Here is a 17,990-nt window from a genome sequence, read left to right on the forward strand (position 1 = left end):
AAGTCCATGAACAGACGATGTGTCATCACTGACAGACAGACTTTGTCGAGTCCTGGCAGAAAACCTTGTCTGTGAGATGTGACCTTTCTGTTAAATTTGCTCAGATAATGCTGGTGTACTTTTCCAAAACCCTTTTTACAAGTAGTGGAAACTTTTCTGAAAACTTTGTTCTCACTCACTTTGTAACTTTCCTTATTGTCTTCTGTTTGAGCTGTTAGGTCATAAAAAGCCTGAAAAACTTGGTTTCAAGGTTGTTGTTTTTTTTTACTGTAAAACCTTTCCACAAAATCAAAGAAAGGTTCCCACACACTGTATCGCTCTCAGTCAAACATTTATTGGCGTAAAGTTTCGGTCGATGTGACCTTCATCAGACATCAGAAAACATCTCTGCCCTACATATATGTACATCCCCGGTGGGTGCAGCTGACCAATCCGAGGACTAGGGGGCTCAACCTTTTTGATGAGTCTCACCTGTCAGAGAGCAATAACATTCAATTAACAGGTACATCAGAGTTTTTACATGATATGAAAAAAAAAAATTTTTTGTATATACATTTTTTATATAAAGATGAAAACATTATAATCCCTCGCAATGAAAGAGTTGAAACTGTATAAATAGGGGCAACCATGCCAATTATTTAAAAACAATTTTTAGATTTTTGAAAGTATACAAGCAACAGTAAATGCCAGTAAATAATCAATCTCTTTTTTAGAAGGAGGGGAGAAAAAACAACCAAAGTTGAAGCGAAGCAATCTTTTGCAGTGTGTCCAAAAGCCCCTGGATACCCCAGCAGAGGCAGAGGGACAGACCGCAAAAATAATGCTCCCTACACATAGCTCTTCCTGCAGGCAGCAGATATTACAGTCAGGACAGACAGAGAATAAATAAACATCTACAACATTACATTCAGCAACAATTCATCATTTAGTCCCTTTGGTGACAATGTCTGTAACGTAAAGATCCAGAACGCTTCCCTTCTTTTTAGAAGCAAGTCGTGGTCTCCACCCCTAGGTGGCAACGGAACCTGTTCGATCCCACAGAAGCGGAGGGAGGCCACGTCATGTCTCATTTCATTAAAGTGAACAGCCACTGGATAATTCTCATCCTTGCGGCGTATGACACTCTTGTGTTCACTAATTCGCTGTTTAAGTTTCCTCGAGGTCTTACCTACATAGGCAAGGCCACACGGACAGCGAATTATGTAAACTACATGAGTGGACGCGCATGTGATGATACTTTTTATAGGAAACTTTTTTCCGGTGAGAGGATGACAGAAATAGGCAGATTTATAAGTGTTGTTGCACTGTGCGCAATTCCCACATCTATAGTTTCCATTAGGGAGAGGTCTTAGACGGGTTTGTTGTGGTTGGTTATGCTTTTTTGTGGAAAAATTAGCATGGACCAAACGATCTTTTAAGTTTTGTCCTCTTTTATAGACAAATAAAGGCGGGTTTTTAAAAATGGAGCTGAGCTCTGGATCAGATTTTAATATGTGCCAGTATTTCATAAATGTGGCTTTAACAACATGACTGCGAGGAGAGTAAGTCGTGACACATGTCATCGAAAATTGTTTCTTTTTTCAAACTTTTATTTAACAGATCATTTCGTAATTTCTCTAGAGCTGAAGTGTAGGCTTGGTCTACCCAGTCCTGGGGATAGCCTCGTGTGAGAAATTTTGATTTCATTTGAGAAGATTTTTTCACAAAATCTTCTGTGGTTTGGCAAACTCTCTTCAGTCTGTAAAACTGGCTTTTTGGCAAACCTTTCTTCAGTGAAGTGGGATGCGCATTAGTGGCCAACAACAAAGTATTTCTGTCCGTCTCTTTTTGATACAAAGTAGTCAACAGTTTTCTTTCATCAATAATAATCCACATATCGAGGAAGTGTACTTTTTCTTTACTAAAGTCACACGTGAATTTTAAATTACTCTTAAATCCGTTGATTAAGACCAAAAAATCTTTTAGTTCCTCTATATCACCTTGGAAAATGCAGAAGATGTCATCAATGTATCGATAATATTTTAGCAGTCTGGGAAGGTAGGTACTGTAAAACCTTGAAACCAAGTTTTTACAGTTGCTGTAATTGGACTGTTTTAATATAAGCAATACATTTTCAACTGACAGGAAGTGACTGTTCCAGAATTTAACTTTTGATGCAATGCACTGTGGTCCTATCTTTGTATCAAACATTGCTTTTGTTTCCAAATGATCCTGTCAGCCACCACATTATCAGTCGCTGTAAAGCAACAATAAAAAAGCAGCAGCACCTATCTTCTGCAACAGCAAAAATCAAGACCATCCATAAAACTGACAAGTAAAGTAACCATTTGGATGAAATTGCATCATGTGAGGTTTGCATCATTCTTTTGATCCCTTAAAGACTGTAATATCAGCCTCCAAGCTTACACACGATCACAGATTGTCTCCGTCTCCCTGTCATTTCAAATATCCCTTTGTGAGCTACATCTTAACTGAGCTCATTCCTCACTTCTTTGGAAATGTTTGGTATTATCACCTGAACTAACCACCGGAGTGTCTGGTTCCAAGAAAGGTTCAGCATAAGGATGCGAAGACAACTGCAGTGACCTTATCCAACAATAGCATCCACATGATTTCCACTTGTATGAAGGAATGTTTTATCCCCCAGACAACAGCTAGCACCTCTGTGCTTCATTCTGTGACAAAGCCAAATGATGTGTTTATGCCACAAACAAGGGAACATGATCAGGATTTGCAAATGACGTGTTGAAACCAGATATAATACTTTGTTTTTGTTAAACTGAATCTGAGATTAGGTGTCACAGACTTATATTTTCACTGAAAAACATCTACAACCCCCTCATTGTCACATATCCCTTCTCTTTTCATTTGAAGGTGTTCTTTATACTTTATATTCAACAGTATATTTGTTGCAGCTTATTTTTATCTCTTTTGTTATATTTTCATATCGCACATTTTCCTTTGTAGTCATTTTTCTTAGCACACTGTTGTTGTGCACACCCTCACAAGTCACCCATGTCTTTGATTTGAAATACAGGCCTGAACGCCTTATTATATTACATTGATGTAGAGGTGGAGGAGGTATTCAAATCCTTTAGGTTAGTAGAATGTCATACTCCAATAACACTTTATTAGGTCTTACATTTAAAGTATAACTAAAAGCTGTCATAATCAATAATATTTCAACAGTTGATCAAATGACCAAATGTCTATGTGAGATGTGTCACTCACAGTGATAAACCTACAGAGACATTTTACTGTTGTAGTTGATCAAGGTGGAGCTTGGCTGTAATTGATTTATATGCAGTCAACACTATAGACGTGCATCATATTTTACCAGATAATCCAACCCCATCGCCGGAATAAAGGTCTGCATTGTACGTTCTTGCATTATACGGATACATTGCATATGTACATTACTATGTAGCAGTTATGTTGAAACTTATGTTTTTTATGTTTGCACAGCGCGCTGGGTTGACGTGTGGTTAGGTTTAGGCACAAAAACCATTTGTTTATGGTTAGGAAACCACTTTTGGTGGCACTAATCCCAGCAGGCACTGGGGTGGTTTGTAGTTAGGATTAGAGTCAGTACCTCCAAGTCTGAGGCCATGGTTCTCTGCCCGAAAACAGTGGATTACCCTCTCTGGGTTGAGAGTGAGTCACTGCCTCAAGCGAGGGAGTCCAAGTATCTTGAGGTCTTGCTCATGAGTGAAGGTAGAATGGAACACGAGATGGAGCTGTGGTTCGGTGCAGCATCTGCCGTGATACAGGTGCTGTGCTGGACCATCGTGGTGAAGAGGGAGCTGAGCTGGTAGGCAAAGCTTTCGACTTACTGGTCCATCTGCTTTGCTTGGCCTGCTGCCCCCACAACCCTGCCTTGGTTATGCGTATGAAAATGGATCGATGGATATCCCAGCAGGAAATGCAGTGATGTCTTAGTAAAAAAACAGCCGCTTTTTGGGGCACTATCCACTGTGGAAACACAGCAACAGGACTCTTAAAACACCCACAGTTTGTGGCTAAAAAGACATTGAAACACAGCGATGACTCACTAAAACACAGCTGGTTTTGTTTCTGTAGCTTGGCAGGCCTAGGTGACATACCATCAGTCATCCCCTCCACCTCCTGATGACAAAGTCAGCGTCTCAAAGTTCAATATCTTTATTGTCCCTTATAGGGAAATTGGTTTTCAGCCAGAATTAATACAAAACACATTAATACTGTTGGACACCAGCACCAACAGGATATAGTTTACACAGTAGTTCAATAGGAGTTTCAACAGCGCTTGCGACAAAAATAAAAGGAAACAATGTGAACAATATGTGCAGATTAGAAATCTGCAGGTAACAGTTAAACACTAACTACAGTTTAACATGTAGATGGCATCAAGATATTATAATATCGCTTGGTCCTCACAACAGGCACTTTGAACTAACGACTTGTAACAAAATTCAGTTCTCTGACCAAAGAGGGTTACCCTGATGTGATATAAATAGTATAAATGTAGTCAATCCATGGTTTGCAGAAATGTACAACAACAACAACACTTTTTCTTTTAGTGACTGGCTGGATCATCATACAATGTGTATTTCTGCTGCAACAACCAAAGTATGCTGTATCAAGCTTTCTCTAATCTTCTTAATTTCCACTCCACTTGACACAACACTTGCTGGTGTTATGGCTTTATAGGTATCTGATATAACATCCCATTCAGGCAGTAACCTTTCGAGAACATTTTCGGGCCAAATTTGCATTGAAATGATCAACAAATTTGCAGTTTGCTATACTGGATAATAGCATAATTAGTTTGTTTGGGACAACTTGTAATGAGCCTGTGTGGAGATGGATAGGGAAGTGGTTTTTAAATGCCGCTGAAAGCTGTCATGGATTGATGTTGCCGTGCTGGTTTCTAAAGGTCAGTAATGAGGGTTATAATCATGAGTCACCCACAATCTGTTTTTCAGGATTGCTTGGCAATGGGCTTATCTACTGTTTGAGTGAAACCATGATACGGCGGAGTATAATCAGCCTCTGTGTCCACAGTGATGAGCTTACTGTTTTCCTGTCTGTTTCCTGCAGGATGACAAAAGGAAAATGTAGGCGGTTCTATTATCAGGACAGTGGTTTCCCCCTTGCTACCAAAAATATCCCACATTTTTTGTTTTTTGCTGTTTCACTTTTTCCACCTTCATGTTATGAATGGTTAGTTGTTTTTCTTGAGAGGAAGGATGAAAGGATGTCTAGCAAGAATCTAAACTACATCACCATCGTTTTGGCTATAAATAACACCACCCTAATTTATTATAATATGTACTGTATTACTAGTGGCCAGTTTTTATATTACATTATGAAAATAAGCTGCAAGTACAAGAATGCATCTATTATCATTCTGCAGGATTATGGAAATCTTCCCATGACTGGTCCGAAAAGTAAAACTTTTAATGTGAATTAATTGAGACAGTTCTAAACTTTACCAGCAGGGGGTGCAAAGTCTTTCAACAGAGTATTTTAGCATCTACCTGACCTAACGTGTAAGCATACTACTATAGTACTACTGTACCACATAGAAAAAGTATTGTAAGATTATGAAAACATTCTACAGCTGAGCATCATTAAATAAAACCACAAAACAATATTAGTTTAGATACAATAAATACAGCTTCACTACATTTACAAGGACATTAACTCAAGTTCTGTGCTTTAGTACAACTTTATATTTATATTATAGTCTGTACGAGGCTGTTCTGCATAATTAGTACTTTAATTATACTTACTTTAAGAAGGGGTGACGGGGGGCAATTATAACATCTCAAAACGCACCAGTCAGGAACAAGACAGAACCATGAAAATTTGCAAATGCTCTGTCAACTTATCCTCATACAACAGTCCATATGACATCATACGTAAATGTACACTGAACCGTTTGTTTCACTTACAAATTAGCATCCCACAAATGATGTTACGTACCCAACATAAAGTTAGAAGTTACATAGTGATGACATACTTTAAAATGACTCAAAGTTCACAAGGTTCTGGGAGAAAGTCCTGGGGAACGTAAGGGTGGGCGATATGGCTGAAAAGTATATCACGACATAGCTGGTTCATATTGATAGATAACGATAATTATCTTTTAAAATAAGGCCCAGGAAAAAATAAATACATTTTAACACATTTATTTTAAACTCAATAGCTTTCTTCTGATTTCAATCACAGTCATCAGTCAAGACACACGGAGGAAAATGTAATGTCAACACAACCATTAGAAAACTCTTAAATATATGAACATACACAAGATGGTATAAAAATGCTAAGTTCTAATGTTAAGTAAACGCTTAACATTAGAACTTAGCATTAACATACACAAGATGGTATACAAATGCTAAATTCTAATGTTAAGTAAATGCTTTCAGGCAAACATATCTGTAAAGATGAGCAGCTGAACAGAAGACTATGTACAGATGAATTAGTGATTCACATACTGAGGAGAGTGCTATGTAGAAATTAGTGCAAACCTGAGATAGACTTGTAATGACGTGTAACAGCTCTGCGCACTACCTTTGAATCGTCCCCCTCTTGAAGTCGAATCTTTTAATCCTCTCTCGTTCTACACATCTTTATTGTATTCTTTCCATATTTCACCCACTTGTTAGCGAAATAGTTAAAGAACCTCCACTAGTCGCGCATTTTAAATGTGAAAAGTCTGACCGTCACCTGTGTGTATGCGGATATAAAGGAGAGGGGCAGAGGGAGTGGAGCTGTGGAAACATCCTGCAGTCCGACATACTATCACACGTTTAAATATGATTTTATTTTCATAGGAAAATGTACAAAGAGTGCATGAGAACAGCCAGGCTCTGTTGTGATATCACTATGCCTGCCAACAGACAAACTGATGTCTCACACATCAGTTTTGTTTTTATAGTTTTATAATTATATGATTATATTGTTTTAATTAAACTGGAATTAATTGTTCAGTTGATATTAAATTGTATTAATTTTGCCTTGCCTACACAAATACACAATTACCACTACCTTTTGCTTATAGTCAACTCTGACTTTGATTCAGTTTATATTTTTAAATGGTGAAATAAATAAAGACTGACATGTTAAATTACATGGAATCATTCCTCAACACCTGCAAAGCACTGTAGCACAGGGCCTTAAACATCCTGCCCAATAATCTTTTAAAGGAGAAGTCCGGTATTTTGCACTTTGAGCCCCATTTCTGGGTTGTTTATGATGAAATAGAGTGGTTAAGACCAAAATTGTGACCACTGCTCCTTTTCTGAGAATTTTCACGCTATGTAACCTTTTTGCTCTTTGATGTAACGAATGTCTATTTCAGAAGTCCGTCCAAGTCACAGCATATGTTTGGGCTAAATACACGTAGGCTACATAGGCTAGGCTATAGCAGCAGCCCCTTGAAAATAAACATTGTGTTATTCCCTGCTATCTTGTCATCATGGTTTACTGATGCAGAATCTGTGCAACATCCATGTTACTTTCAGACAATACCGACTGGTGGCATAAAGAGTGATTCTGGAGTGGGCCCTCAAGGATCAACAACTTGGACGTGGAAATCGAGCTGCACTGCCTAGTTGTGTGGTGTGGGCCATGAGAGACGCGTTTCCATTCCCCACTGGACAGTATGCAGGATTCACAGCGAGGGAGATAGAGGATTTATTCTGACCTCTGAACTGAACAACAAACTTCATTTCAACAAAAGCTGTTATTTCTTATCTTTTCAGTTTTTTTGTAAATAAAATGCACATCACACTGTATAAAACTATTTTCGCACTGTAAAAAATAAAGTGAGAAGTGAATGAAAGAGTTTGTAATTGTACAGATGCTTAGGTTTCAAGTATCTGCGTGGCTGAGGAATCTTGTTTGATGCTTTCCTATTACTTCTTCCTTAGGGGTCTTTGCTTAGTGGCAATGTTTGTAGGCTGCTGAACATGCGGTATGTCTTCTGTTTTTTTCCTCCCTTCTCTCCAACACACATTTCACCAGGTGGTTGGTGAAGTACTGACTTGTAGCTCGTAGATTTTCTTTGCCACCCATTCCTTGCTCTGTTTAGTGAATGACAGACTGAATCTTGGAGTCCCTGTAAACAGAGAACATTAGTTATTTATTATTACATAAAAATAATTGGAAAAAGTATTAAAGGCTCACTTTTACAATCTCTCACAATACCTTGTGAAGTCACTGCCTGCTCTCTGCCTACATTGTAGTTGTTGTCCAGGATGGCTAGTTGTGTTCGGGCTACCATGGTATCATAACCAAAATGCAGTCGTTTAGGCAAATACTTCAGCATAAGATTGTGGTACACCTCCAAAGAACCTGTAAATCAAAGTCATTTATTAGATAGTGAGAGCCATTACCTAGGTAAAACAAAGCCCTGTTACAATAAAATTTCTAACATGCTTGTGTGATATTGCATAGATATGCTTCATAAGGCTACGTACCAGTATGTTTAAAGTGAGTCATCTGCTCAAGGTCTTTCAGAAGTCTTTTATCTTTGACAACTGACAGTAGACCCTTGACCGCTCGGGAATCTGGGTGGAGCCATTGCTTATTCCTTTCCTCATCTGGGCTTAGGGCAGGGTGAGGGCATGCCCACTTTTTGCTGTCTTGCTTCCATGTTTGCTCCCCACATATATGGTGTAGGAATGAGGTCCACCGTCGTTTCAGTTCCTACAGAAAAGATTATATTTTAAGATAACTTGTAAGACTATTGGATTGTCTTGCGACTGCATTTTGGTGTTTTATGTTATCTATGCATATCTTCCATGCCGTCAATATATTAGGGAAATTACCTCTGCACTCCCACCGCAAGATGAGCAAGTGAACCAAAAATGATTGAGGATCGAGCGAAGCCAGCCCTGCAGGTCCCAGTTGTCCCTTTTGTTGACGAGTGTTATAAGTTTCTTTTTAATGCCTGTGTACAATCAGAACGAAACACAGAAATAGGTTGAAGAAATGCAAGTGCGTGTGTGGCAAATATAAAGGCTCTCCTTCCCAGCGCAACGTGCTGTCCTAATGTACGGACGTTTTAGCACAGGTCGACAAAAGATTTACAGAAAAGTGATGTTTTTAATCTTGATTTGACAATGGTAATTGTGTCAGCCACAATACAAACTGGTTTGATAAAACTAATTACCTTTTGAAACATGCCACGGATCTAATTCGTGGTGGATATTTTTGAATTCCTCCCTGATTTTTCTTACTGATGGGGCCCATCAGTAGTGGTGATGAAGTCTATGTCCAGTCCTTCAGTAAAGACAAGCTTGTTTAGACCCCTCCTAAAACCTTGGGACTCCATGATGACTGAACTGCTAGCTTCAGTGACCTACACATTGAAAAGAGAGAAGAATAAGGAATGAGCAATAGATTTCTACATCGCTTGATGTTCAACCCAATCCTCTTTGATCCTACAAGGTACGGGAAAACAAATTCTGGATTATGTTTTTCCATCTACTTCAGTCGACCAGTATGGTTTTATAACTAGAACAAAAATATTTTAGACCTACCTGTAACAATTCAAAATGAACGACCTCTTCAATAGAGTCAAGCTGAAATGAATCTGTTGAATGAAATTACCATGAAACAAAAAAACACTCACCTGGTGAGTCAGACCTGGCATCCCCACATAGCTTAATTGACTTGCCTTCAGCCTTTTCTTTCAAACGCCGTCTCATGAGGTTTTATTGATGGTCCTTGTATGCAAAGTGTATTACAGGAATGAGGTAGACTGACTGAACGGAATAGTATTGCGATCTCTTGATGAGTTGTAGGTTTAGCAGTCTGGCCCACTCATGTACTTCTGTAAATGTAGTTTCAGTGAAAAGTGTTGCAGCAGATACAAGTAGGTTATTCTGACCCATTCCTCTTGCATCAGGACATGATGCCCACTTGTCATGATCATTGTTCATACATGTCCATTCCACCTTTATTCGGCTGCCAGATGTTGTGACTCTTGTCAGTGATGGGTACACCGCACTTACGACAGGTTCTGAATAGTCTCATGAGGCTGGACTCGTTCACAATCCATTTTCTTTCATCCCACTCCCCTGGAGTTTCTGAGGGACTTGACATTGAGCTGCAGGTGGTTCTTGACGTTGACTGCTGACTGAGGCTAAAGCTCATGTCTTTTGGGTCCTCCATGACTGAAGACATGCTGGCATCCATTTCAGACATCTCAGTTGGATAACTGTCTGGCTGTTGAAAAGTGAAGCAAAGGAACATTTGAATGTAACAACAACATTAACTAGAAAATGCATTTCCTGTGTAAAATGCGTGTGGATGCTGAAATAAAAGAAAATGCTGAAAATACAAAAACATCCAACATATTGACAGAAACCTCTGCAAATCCTTACAGAGCTAAATGTTTTGACATTTGAATGGTTTATATAGCAAAAGGCGTATAGAAGTCGTAAGTAATCAAAAAATGTACAGGATAAATAGTAGAAGCAGTACCACTACTACTAGAAGAAGTAGCAATTTGTTTGATATGCAAAGGCATACTGACATCACTGGAGGAGGAAGGCCTATCCTTGACAGAAGTTGACTGGAGCTTTGAAAATAGAAGGTTCTGCCCCACCAACAACCTGTAACACAATTAAGTCACAAAACTTTAATATCTCATCAACATCATTAATCAACTGGTGTTGTTATTTTGGTGGTAATGAAAGTCTATGTGCAATGTTGCTAAATCTAGAGCTCATAAATCAAATGACAATGACAGTGCCGATTGAACATTGAATAAGGCTACTGAAACATTACTGTTGTTACACTTTTCCTGGGTGATTTGATAGGGAATTATGTCAGTTATGTGCCACGTTATTCCTTAAATCAATAGTTCAATAGGCTATCAATAATTAATAACAAAAAAGCCTTTCTTGCACATCTGCAAAGGCACAGCACTCTGACATGAATTATGAAACAACATGAAATAAGCAACTTATCAGAGAAAAATAAATTGTGAATATTCTACTATTATTATTATTATTATTGTTATTAACGTTATTGTGTCACAATAAAATCAATTATAATAACACAATAATAAGAATATTTACAATTTAAATTAGAAGTGTATGCAGTAGCCTCCTTTAATATAACTACCCCATAACTTACACAGGTCTTCAATAAACAATTGTTCAAAGTTCAATTTTAGAAGTGCCAAAAGCTCAAGTGCACTGAACTGTTAACTGAAATATCAACACTAAATATAAAACCTTCAGTTATCAACAAAAACAATACAACACATGTCATTGATCTCACGTCTCATAGCGGCTCATCAATAACACAGCAAATATTTCTCAACAAGACAGGCAACTCACCGGGACTAATGAGTTGGGTGAAACTGGGATCTCGACTGCAGCAAACATGTCAGGTATGGTTTGAGAGCGGTGGTTGTGATACGTAAAATGTCACATAGGTGGGAATCAGTTAATCTGGACCTCAAGTGGTTCTTGTTCAGGTTCATAACAGAGAAGGCCTGTTCACACATGTACGTTGACCCAAACAAGCTCAGCATTTTCTTGGCAAATGCCCGTATTTCAGGGAACCCGTCCTTATCCAGCTGCTGATAAAAGTTCACAAGTGAGAGCTGCTGGTGTCGGCTGCGCAGCTCATCATGACACTGCAGCTCAATGAGCTCCAGTTGCAGGTGATGTGGGGCATCATCGGGATCCACAGAGAAGGGAGACGAGAAAAGGAGTATGTCCTTTTCAATGACAGCAAAATCCTGAAAGCATCCATTAAACTGTGCAGAGAGAGATGCGATCTCTGTTGCATATTTTCCCACTTGCGCAACGAAGTTTTCCCGTGGAAAACTGTCCATTACCTCTCGCAGTGTGGAAGTGTGCGGTGTTGGGCTCTCTTTGTGACAGGTGTTTTTTGAACAGCTGGAGTTTGGTCATAAAAGCCTTGATGTGTGCGTATAGTTGGCTGATCACGCCATCTTTCCCTTGCCGGCTGATGTTAAGCGCATTCAAATGCTTCGAGATGTCAGTCAGAAACGCCAAATCTGCCAGCCAGGCAGGATCCGATAGTTCTCCCATTGATGTCAGTCAGAAACGCCAAATCTGCCAGCCAGGCAGGATCCGATAGTTCTCCCATTGGCTGCCCCTTTTCAGCCAAAAACTGTTCAATCTCCTTCCTGAGAGAGAAGAACCGTTGCAGTGCAGACCCCCGACTAAGCCACCTCACATCGTTGTGATAAATCACATCTCCATACTCAGCCTCCATGTCCAGGAGAAACTTCTGAAAGTGGTGGTGGTTCAGCGCTTTAGCACGAATGAAGTTTATAGTTTTCACTACCGGTTTCACAACATGTTCAAATTTAAGACATTTAGCACACAGGACCTGCTGGTGAATTATACAGTGGCGTTTAATGGCATTGCCCCCGTGCTCACCGACTTTGTTGCATATCAGCGAGGCTAATCCACTTCGTTCACCCACCTCTGCGGGAGCGCCATCCGTTGCTATCCCGCTCAGTTTTCTCCATGGAATTTCATGTCATCAGCAACTGAAGAGAGGGACTGAAATAAATCCACTCCTCTGGTCTGGCCTTTAAGACTCTGGAGATCAAGCAGTTCTTTAGTAATGTTCATATTATCATCAATTCCTCGCAAAAAAATAAGCAACTGAGCCGTGTCAGTGATGTCGGTGCTTTCATCGCAGGCAAGAAAAAGTCAAAATTCGCCCCTCTGCTGCTGACTTGTCTCTTGATGTCTGAGGACATCATGTTGCGAGCAAGGCACACATTTTTAAACTCCTGCTTCTTTTCAGGGCAAATGTTATCCACCATCTTCAGCACACAATCTTTCACAAAATCACCTTCAGTAAAAGGCTTTCCATGTTTTGCAATAAGCATCCCCACTTCATAACTGGCCCTGGTGGTGTCTTCCTTTGACTCCTTGGCCTGAGTAAAAAGCCGCTGCTGGGAGGCTAGGCTAGCTTCGAGTTGCTTCACTCTGTCCTCCCGTTCACTGCTGGACAGCTGCCGGTATGAATTATGCTTAGTCCCTAAATGTCTCTTCACATTGAACTCCTTCGTAACAGTGACGGTCTCTTGGCAGATGAGACAAACACAACTGTTTTGGCTTTCAGTGAAGTATTCCAGTTTCCACCGCTCATTAAAGCGGCGACCCTCGCTGTCAACTTTTCGCTTATTTGCAGTGGCCATGTCTGCTAGGTCTGCTACCAAAGATGCTCTGACCTTGATTACCGTCTGTTTACATAGGAAAACATTAGTTCCGCCTGCATGGTTCCTACCTGATGTCCTACTTTGCATGTCTACAAACCACAAACTGTGTGACAGTGCTGCCATCGTGAGGTGAACAGAAAAATTACAAACTGAACTTGTTTGATTAACCAATACCACGTGGCGGGCCACAAATAGTATTTTTTTTTTAGCGACAAGCCGCGGGCCGTTTAAAATCGGTTGAAGGGCCGCATTTGGCCCTCGGGCCGGACTTTGGACACCCCTGCCATAGGCAGCAGTGTTAAGCCAGGCAGGGGAAAGCCTCAGAAAAGCAATGGTCACAATTTTGGTCTTAACCACCCTATTTCATCATAAAAACCCAGAAATGGGGCTCAAAGTGCAAAATACCGGACTTCTCCTTTAAACCTTTTTCTCTAGTGCACATGTGAGCATCAGTGGAGTCAGCTAAAAAAGGCGCAGAAGGAGCTTTACTAGCAGAGAAACTACTGACTACATCTTCAACTGATTCAATCATGTTTGGTGCAGTTGTGACTTCCTCAGCTGTTGCTGTACCATTGTCAGCTGAAATGGCATTTAACAGGTCAGTCGTTGCAGAGGCGGTTGAAGCTTCAATACAGGTGGGGGTGAGTGCAGCTTCATCATTGTCAGCCTCTGAACCACCACCATCTCAGTCTACACCAGCAGGTAAGCTGTCAAGACTGACGCAACTGGCGGCTGTATCTGTGTCACTGGTAGCTGAGGCTACATCTGGTGAGCCCATGAGGGCTGAAGCTCTGTCAACTGTGTCTACTGGAGGTGAATCAACATCATCTTTGGGCTCTCTATCAATGCAGTTGCACATCACAGATGTATTGACTGCCTGCTGTTTCCACCACTGGAGATTCTTTATCATCATCTGGTTTGCTCAGGGTTTTAACTGGGTGAAGTAAAGCTTCGCTGGGCATGCAGCATCTCAAGCAGGAGGCTGACAAACCTCACTCTGTCCTTAAACGTTCTCCAAGCAGGGGGCGTCGGTGGCTTGGTGGGTGAAGTGGGGCCCCATGTACAGGGGCTCGGTCCTTGCTGCTCTGGCCTGTGGCCCTTTCCTGCATGTCGCTCCCTATCTTTCTCTCCCCCCTTCACGCTACATACCGTCTTATCATTGAAGGCAAACTTTAAAGCTGACCAGCTGCACTATACTTTTTATTTTAATTGAGTAAAACTGTTTAAGCAGAAATTTATATTTTTCATTCAAAAAATGTGTTAAAAAAACAGCAGGATTTTATTTTTCACTTTTATATTTCTATTTTCATTCAAACAATGTGAAAAAGCAGGATTTTATATATATTTGTTTCATTCAAAAATTGTGTAAAAAGAGTTAACTGCTGTGGTGGTATGTTTTAATAAGGTTACTAATAAGTAAAAGATATTTAATAGTTGTCTATTTTTTTCATTACTGTACCGAACCGAACCGTGACTTGTGTACCGAGGTATGTACCGAACCGTGATTTTTGTGTACCGTTACACCCCTACCAAGCAGTGTTCAGATTAATACACCATAGTACTGGTATTGGGCTAATTCTTTACTCGTGAAACAAGTTTGTCCATCTGGATGACCTATCGTCACCAGGATATCCAGACGGACAAACTTGTTTGAGCAATGTATCCTCATACAACAGTTAGCACATCATCCTATGAATTAGCACCCCACGAATGACATTACATACTTAACTTTAAGTTAAGTACCTAACGATAAGTTACATAGTTGACCTCAAAATGACTCAAAGTTCACTCAAAGATTTCACAGTTACAAACACCAGTTTCCTGGGGAAAGTCCCAGGGGACAGTCTTGTGTTTTATGACCCATCCACCACCCCAAAGTCCCTCCTTATGTTACAGCTTCCTTCTTTCCTCCTGTCAGCACATTGCACATGATTGCAGCCTTCCCAAATACATGGGGTTGTACACAAATTCCCTGCACATGATTATTTGGGATACATTTCAGTGCATTACTCTTTGCAGGAGAATGTTTGAACAGTGCATGAGCACAGCCTGGGTAGAGCTGCCTCTATGTTTTTGGGATGGGAATGCAGTCACAGCCTTGTACTGATCAGTCATCTAAAACAGTAGTGAATATATTGAAGATGCTTTTTAATCAAGCAGCTGTGGCTAAATCTGCGACACACATCTGCTCTGCTTGATGCAGTGCAAGATGGAATTACATACCTTGCACCTGCGTGCTGTCTTTGTGGAGTCCTGGTTGGGGCACAAATCGAGCAGGATGTGGATCCTGTCATTTAGGAGCTCATCCTCATCAGACAGCAGCCAAAAACTTCACGTCTGCTTGGGTTTCCAAATAGTATGTGCAGCTATTTTCCCAGACCTGCTGTAAGTAGGGATGTGAGCATACACAGGGGCAAAAGGCCTGGAAACATATTGATGAAAAGGCTAACACATTTAAGCGCATTAACGCTTTGCTTGCCTGTGTCTGTGGACTGTAGAAACGCATTCAGACATGGGAGACAACGTGCAAACTTCTATCGTTTACAGTAAAATCAGATATGCTTCATCTGAATCATAGCTTTGTGTGGAGAGCAGCATAAACCTATCAGATATCTATTAATCAGTAATGTTCTGAGGTCGCTGAGCAGATAAAAAATTAGCACTTTTTTCTTCTCTTCCATAGATTTTAGAGTCAGATCAAATTTGACACAGGAAATAAGCGCTAAAAAGAGACACAACAAAAACTTTATATAATTCTGCTGACTAATTATAGATTTGAAGACGTGGGTGGAGCTAATCAAACAGCACATGCATTGTGCAGATTCTATTCAAAGTGAAAGGTCCAGACTATCTAGCATATTTATAGTTAGCCTTTTCAGGGTTCAGTGACACCAGTTTCCTCTGTTTGTTCACTGTTTCTAAGTTTAATAGGAGGGTGTTGCATGCAAGATCACAACACTGACTGGCAAATTATTCATTTAAGAGGAAACACGATGAGATGAAATCTGCCTTGTGGAAATATACTAGAATAAAGGGACACGTACACAACATGGTCAAGAACAACATGTTTCTGTGCCTACTAGTATATCTACTGGGGATTATTCCTGAAGGCTAGTCAGAAGGATGTGTTGGGACTTTTTAATTAACACTGTAAATCTGTTTTCACAGTCTGGGTCCAGCTCAGCCTATTTTAAAGGTGCTTGGGTGGATTCCTTGAACCTTAGTTGACTCGGAGTGTTTATCCAAAGACAAAGTTAAATGTTGTTGAGAAGTGATAAGACATTCCAAGAGAAAAATGGGACTGGAGCACACTGACTGATTTGCAGTCTTTGACCTAATTAATCCCATTGGTCACAACAGTGACCGACCGGACGGATAGACGGACGGTCGGTCCTCGGCATGATTTAAATTAATATGTAATTTATTTGGAGTAATGTCTCCACCTGAGTTTTTATCATACAAGCGTGAAAAAAAAATATTGACAGAAACTTCATAATTTACACTTTCCAATGTGTCCACTGCCACATGAGATTTTTTGAAATAACGTGATTTAGATAAAACATAAGATTTAAATTAATCATTCACAGCAGAAAAGGTGCACTTAGTGTCCCCTACCCCCACCATTCACATGATAACCACATGATAATTGCTCTCATTCTGTCAGCTTCAATAGGAGTATTTTTGGGGGGAATTGTGGTGAGAACGGCCAGAGTAGACACATTAGAATATCCTGCAGGTCAAAGCATCACTCATTTGTTTTGAGGTGAACATATTTCAGAGGATTATGCAGTCAGCTGTTTCAGAGCAGCACAGCTCATCAGATCTGATCTGCTATTCATGTTATTGTAACAGAGTGTGTGGTGACACATACACAGAAAATATGGATCACTTTGAAATGAGTGATTCTGTGTGTGAGTCTGTTTAATAAATGATAATGTAGAACCTTTACAGCTGTTGTCTTTACTTTACATTACTCGACTTACTCTTAAATATGATCCAGAAAGTCACGTGATTCTGACAATACTGATACATTTGTTTAAAAATGTACAACAACATTAGAGTGTCAAAATTATCATGGTAACTGAAACCCCCTCAGTCTGCTGAGGGTTAATGATGATCACGTGGGGACACTCGTTTCGCCTGTTCCAATGTGTGTTCACTGAATGCTAGGGAGGACTCTTGCCTTGCCTCTGCAGGATCCTACCGAAGGATCCTTGACTTTGAGAAACACCCTGAGCGCTGCGACTGATTGACTTATCCGGCAACAGGTGTGCCTGATAGCAGGCAGGAGGGAGTCAGGGTTTCAGAGACAAAAGACAGTGGGTGTTGCGCTAACCGGGCGAGTTATGTTCCTTCAATATTTTTTATGTATTTACCTTATGTGTGTTTGCAGTTGGAAAAACTGAGTGTGTAAATTGCAGTGCCTCCAGTAGAGGGTGACAGCTGCCACGTTCATTGGCGTGCCTTTAGTTTTGAACTGTTTGCGGTGGATAATTGTGGAAGCCTTTTGTTGGGTGCATTGGTGGGTGGTAGGGGTTCCCTGTTGCAGTCTTTTGCCCAATTTTATGAATTGTGTCATTTTCAATTTTGCTAATAACTCATTGGGTCTCATTCATGAAACGTGAGCAGAAGGAATTTGTGTGTAAACTGTTTGCAGACGGAAATTTACGTGCATGTCCGCAGTCATCAATATTTTAGTAGCTCCGATCTTTTCGTAGCTACTAACAAAATCTACTCCTGCTCCTGACCTCTCGTAGTGCTTGTGTAAATTTAGTAAAGC

At 40.2% G+C, this 17,990-nt stretch overlaps 2 long non-coding RNA genes across 2 annotated transcripts in view; both read right to left on the reverse strand.

Annotated features, from left to right (window-relative positions):
- Nucleotides 1-357: 357 nt before the first annotated feature.
- Nucleotides 358-17,990, reverse strand: part of LOC126383927 (uncharacterized) — a 19,077-nt gene continuing 1,444 nt past the window's right edge. The window contains exons 2-3 of the long non-coding RNA XR_007569199.1: nt 15,434-15,593; nt 358-471 (exon numbers count right to left, since the gene is read on the reverse strand). This is a non-coding gene — a long non-coding RNA (uncharacterized LOC126383927). The remainder of the gene's footprint in view (nt 472-15,433; nt 15,594-17,990) is intronic.
- LOC126383924 (uncharacterized) lies at nt 7,267-9,293 on the reverse strand. The gene is made up of 5 exons (XR_007569197.1): nt 9,161-9,293; nt 8,817-8,938; nt 8,466-8,694; nt 8,194-8,340; nt 7,267-8,104 (listed from the first exon to the last, which is right to left on the reverse strand). It is a non-coding gene; the product is annotated as an uncharacterized LOC126383924 (long non-coding RNA).

Source organism: Epinephelus moara, chromosome 22, assembly GCF_006386435.1.
Source record: "Epinephelus moara isolate mb chromosome 22, YSFRI_EMoa_1.0, whole genome shotgun sequence".
In the NCBI taxonomy this organism is placed as follows: Eukaryota; Metazoa; Chordata; class Actinopteri; order Perciformes; family Serranidae; genus Epinephelus; species Epinephelus moara.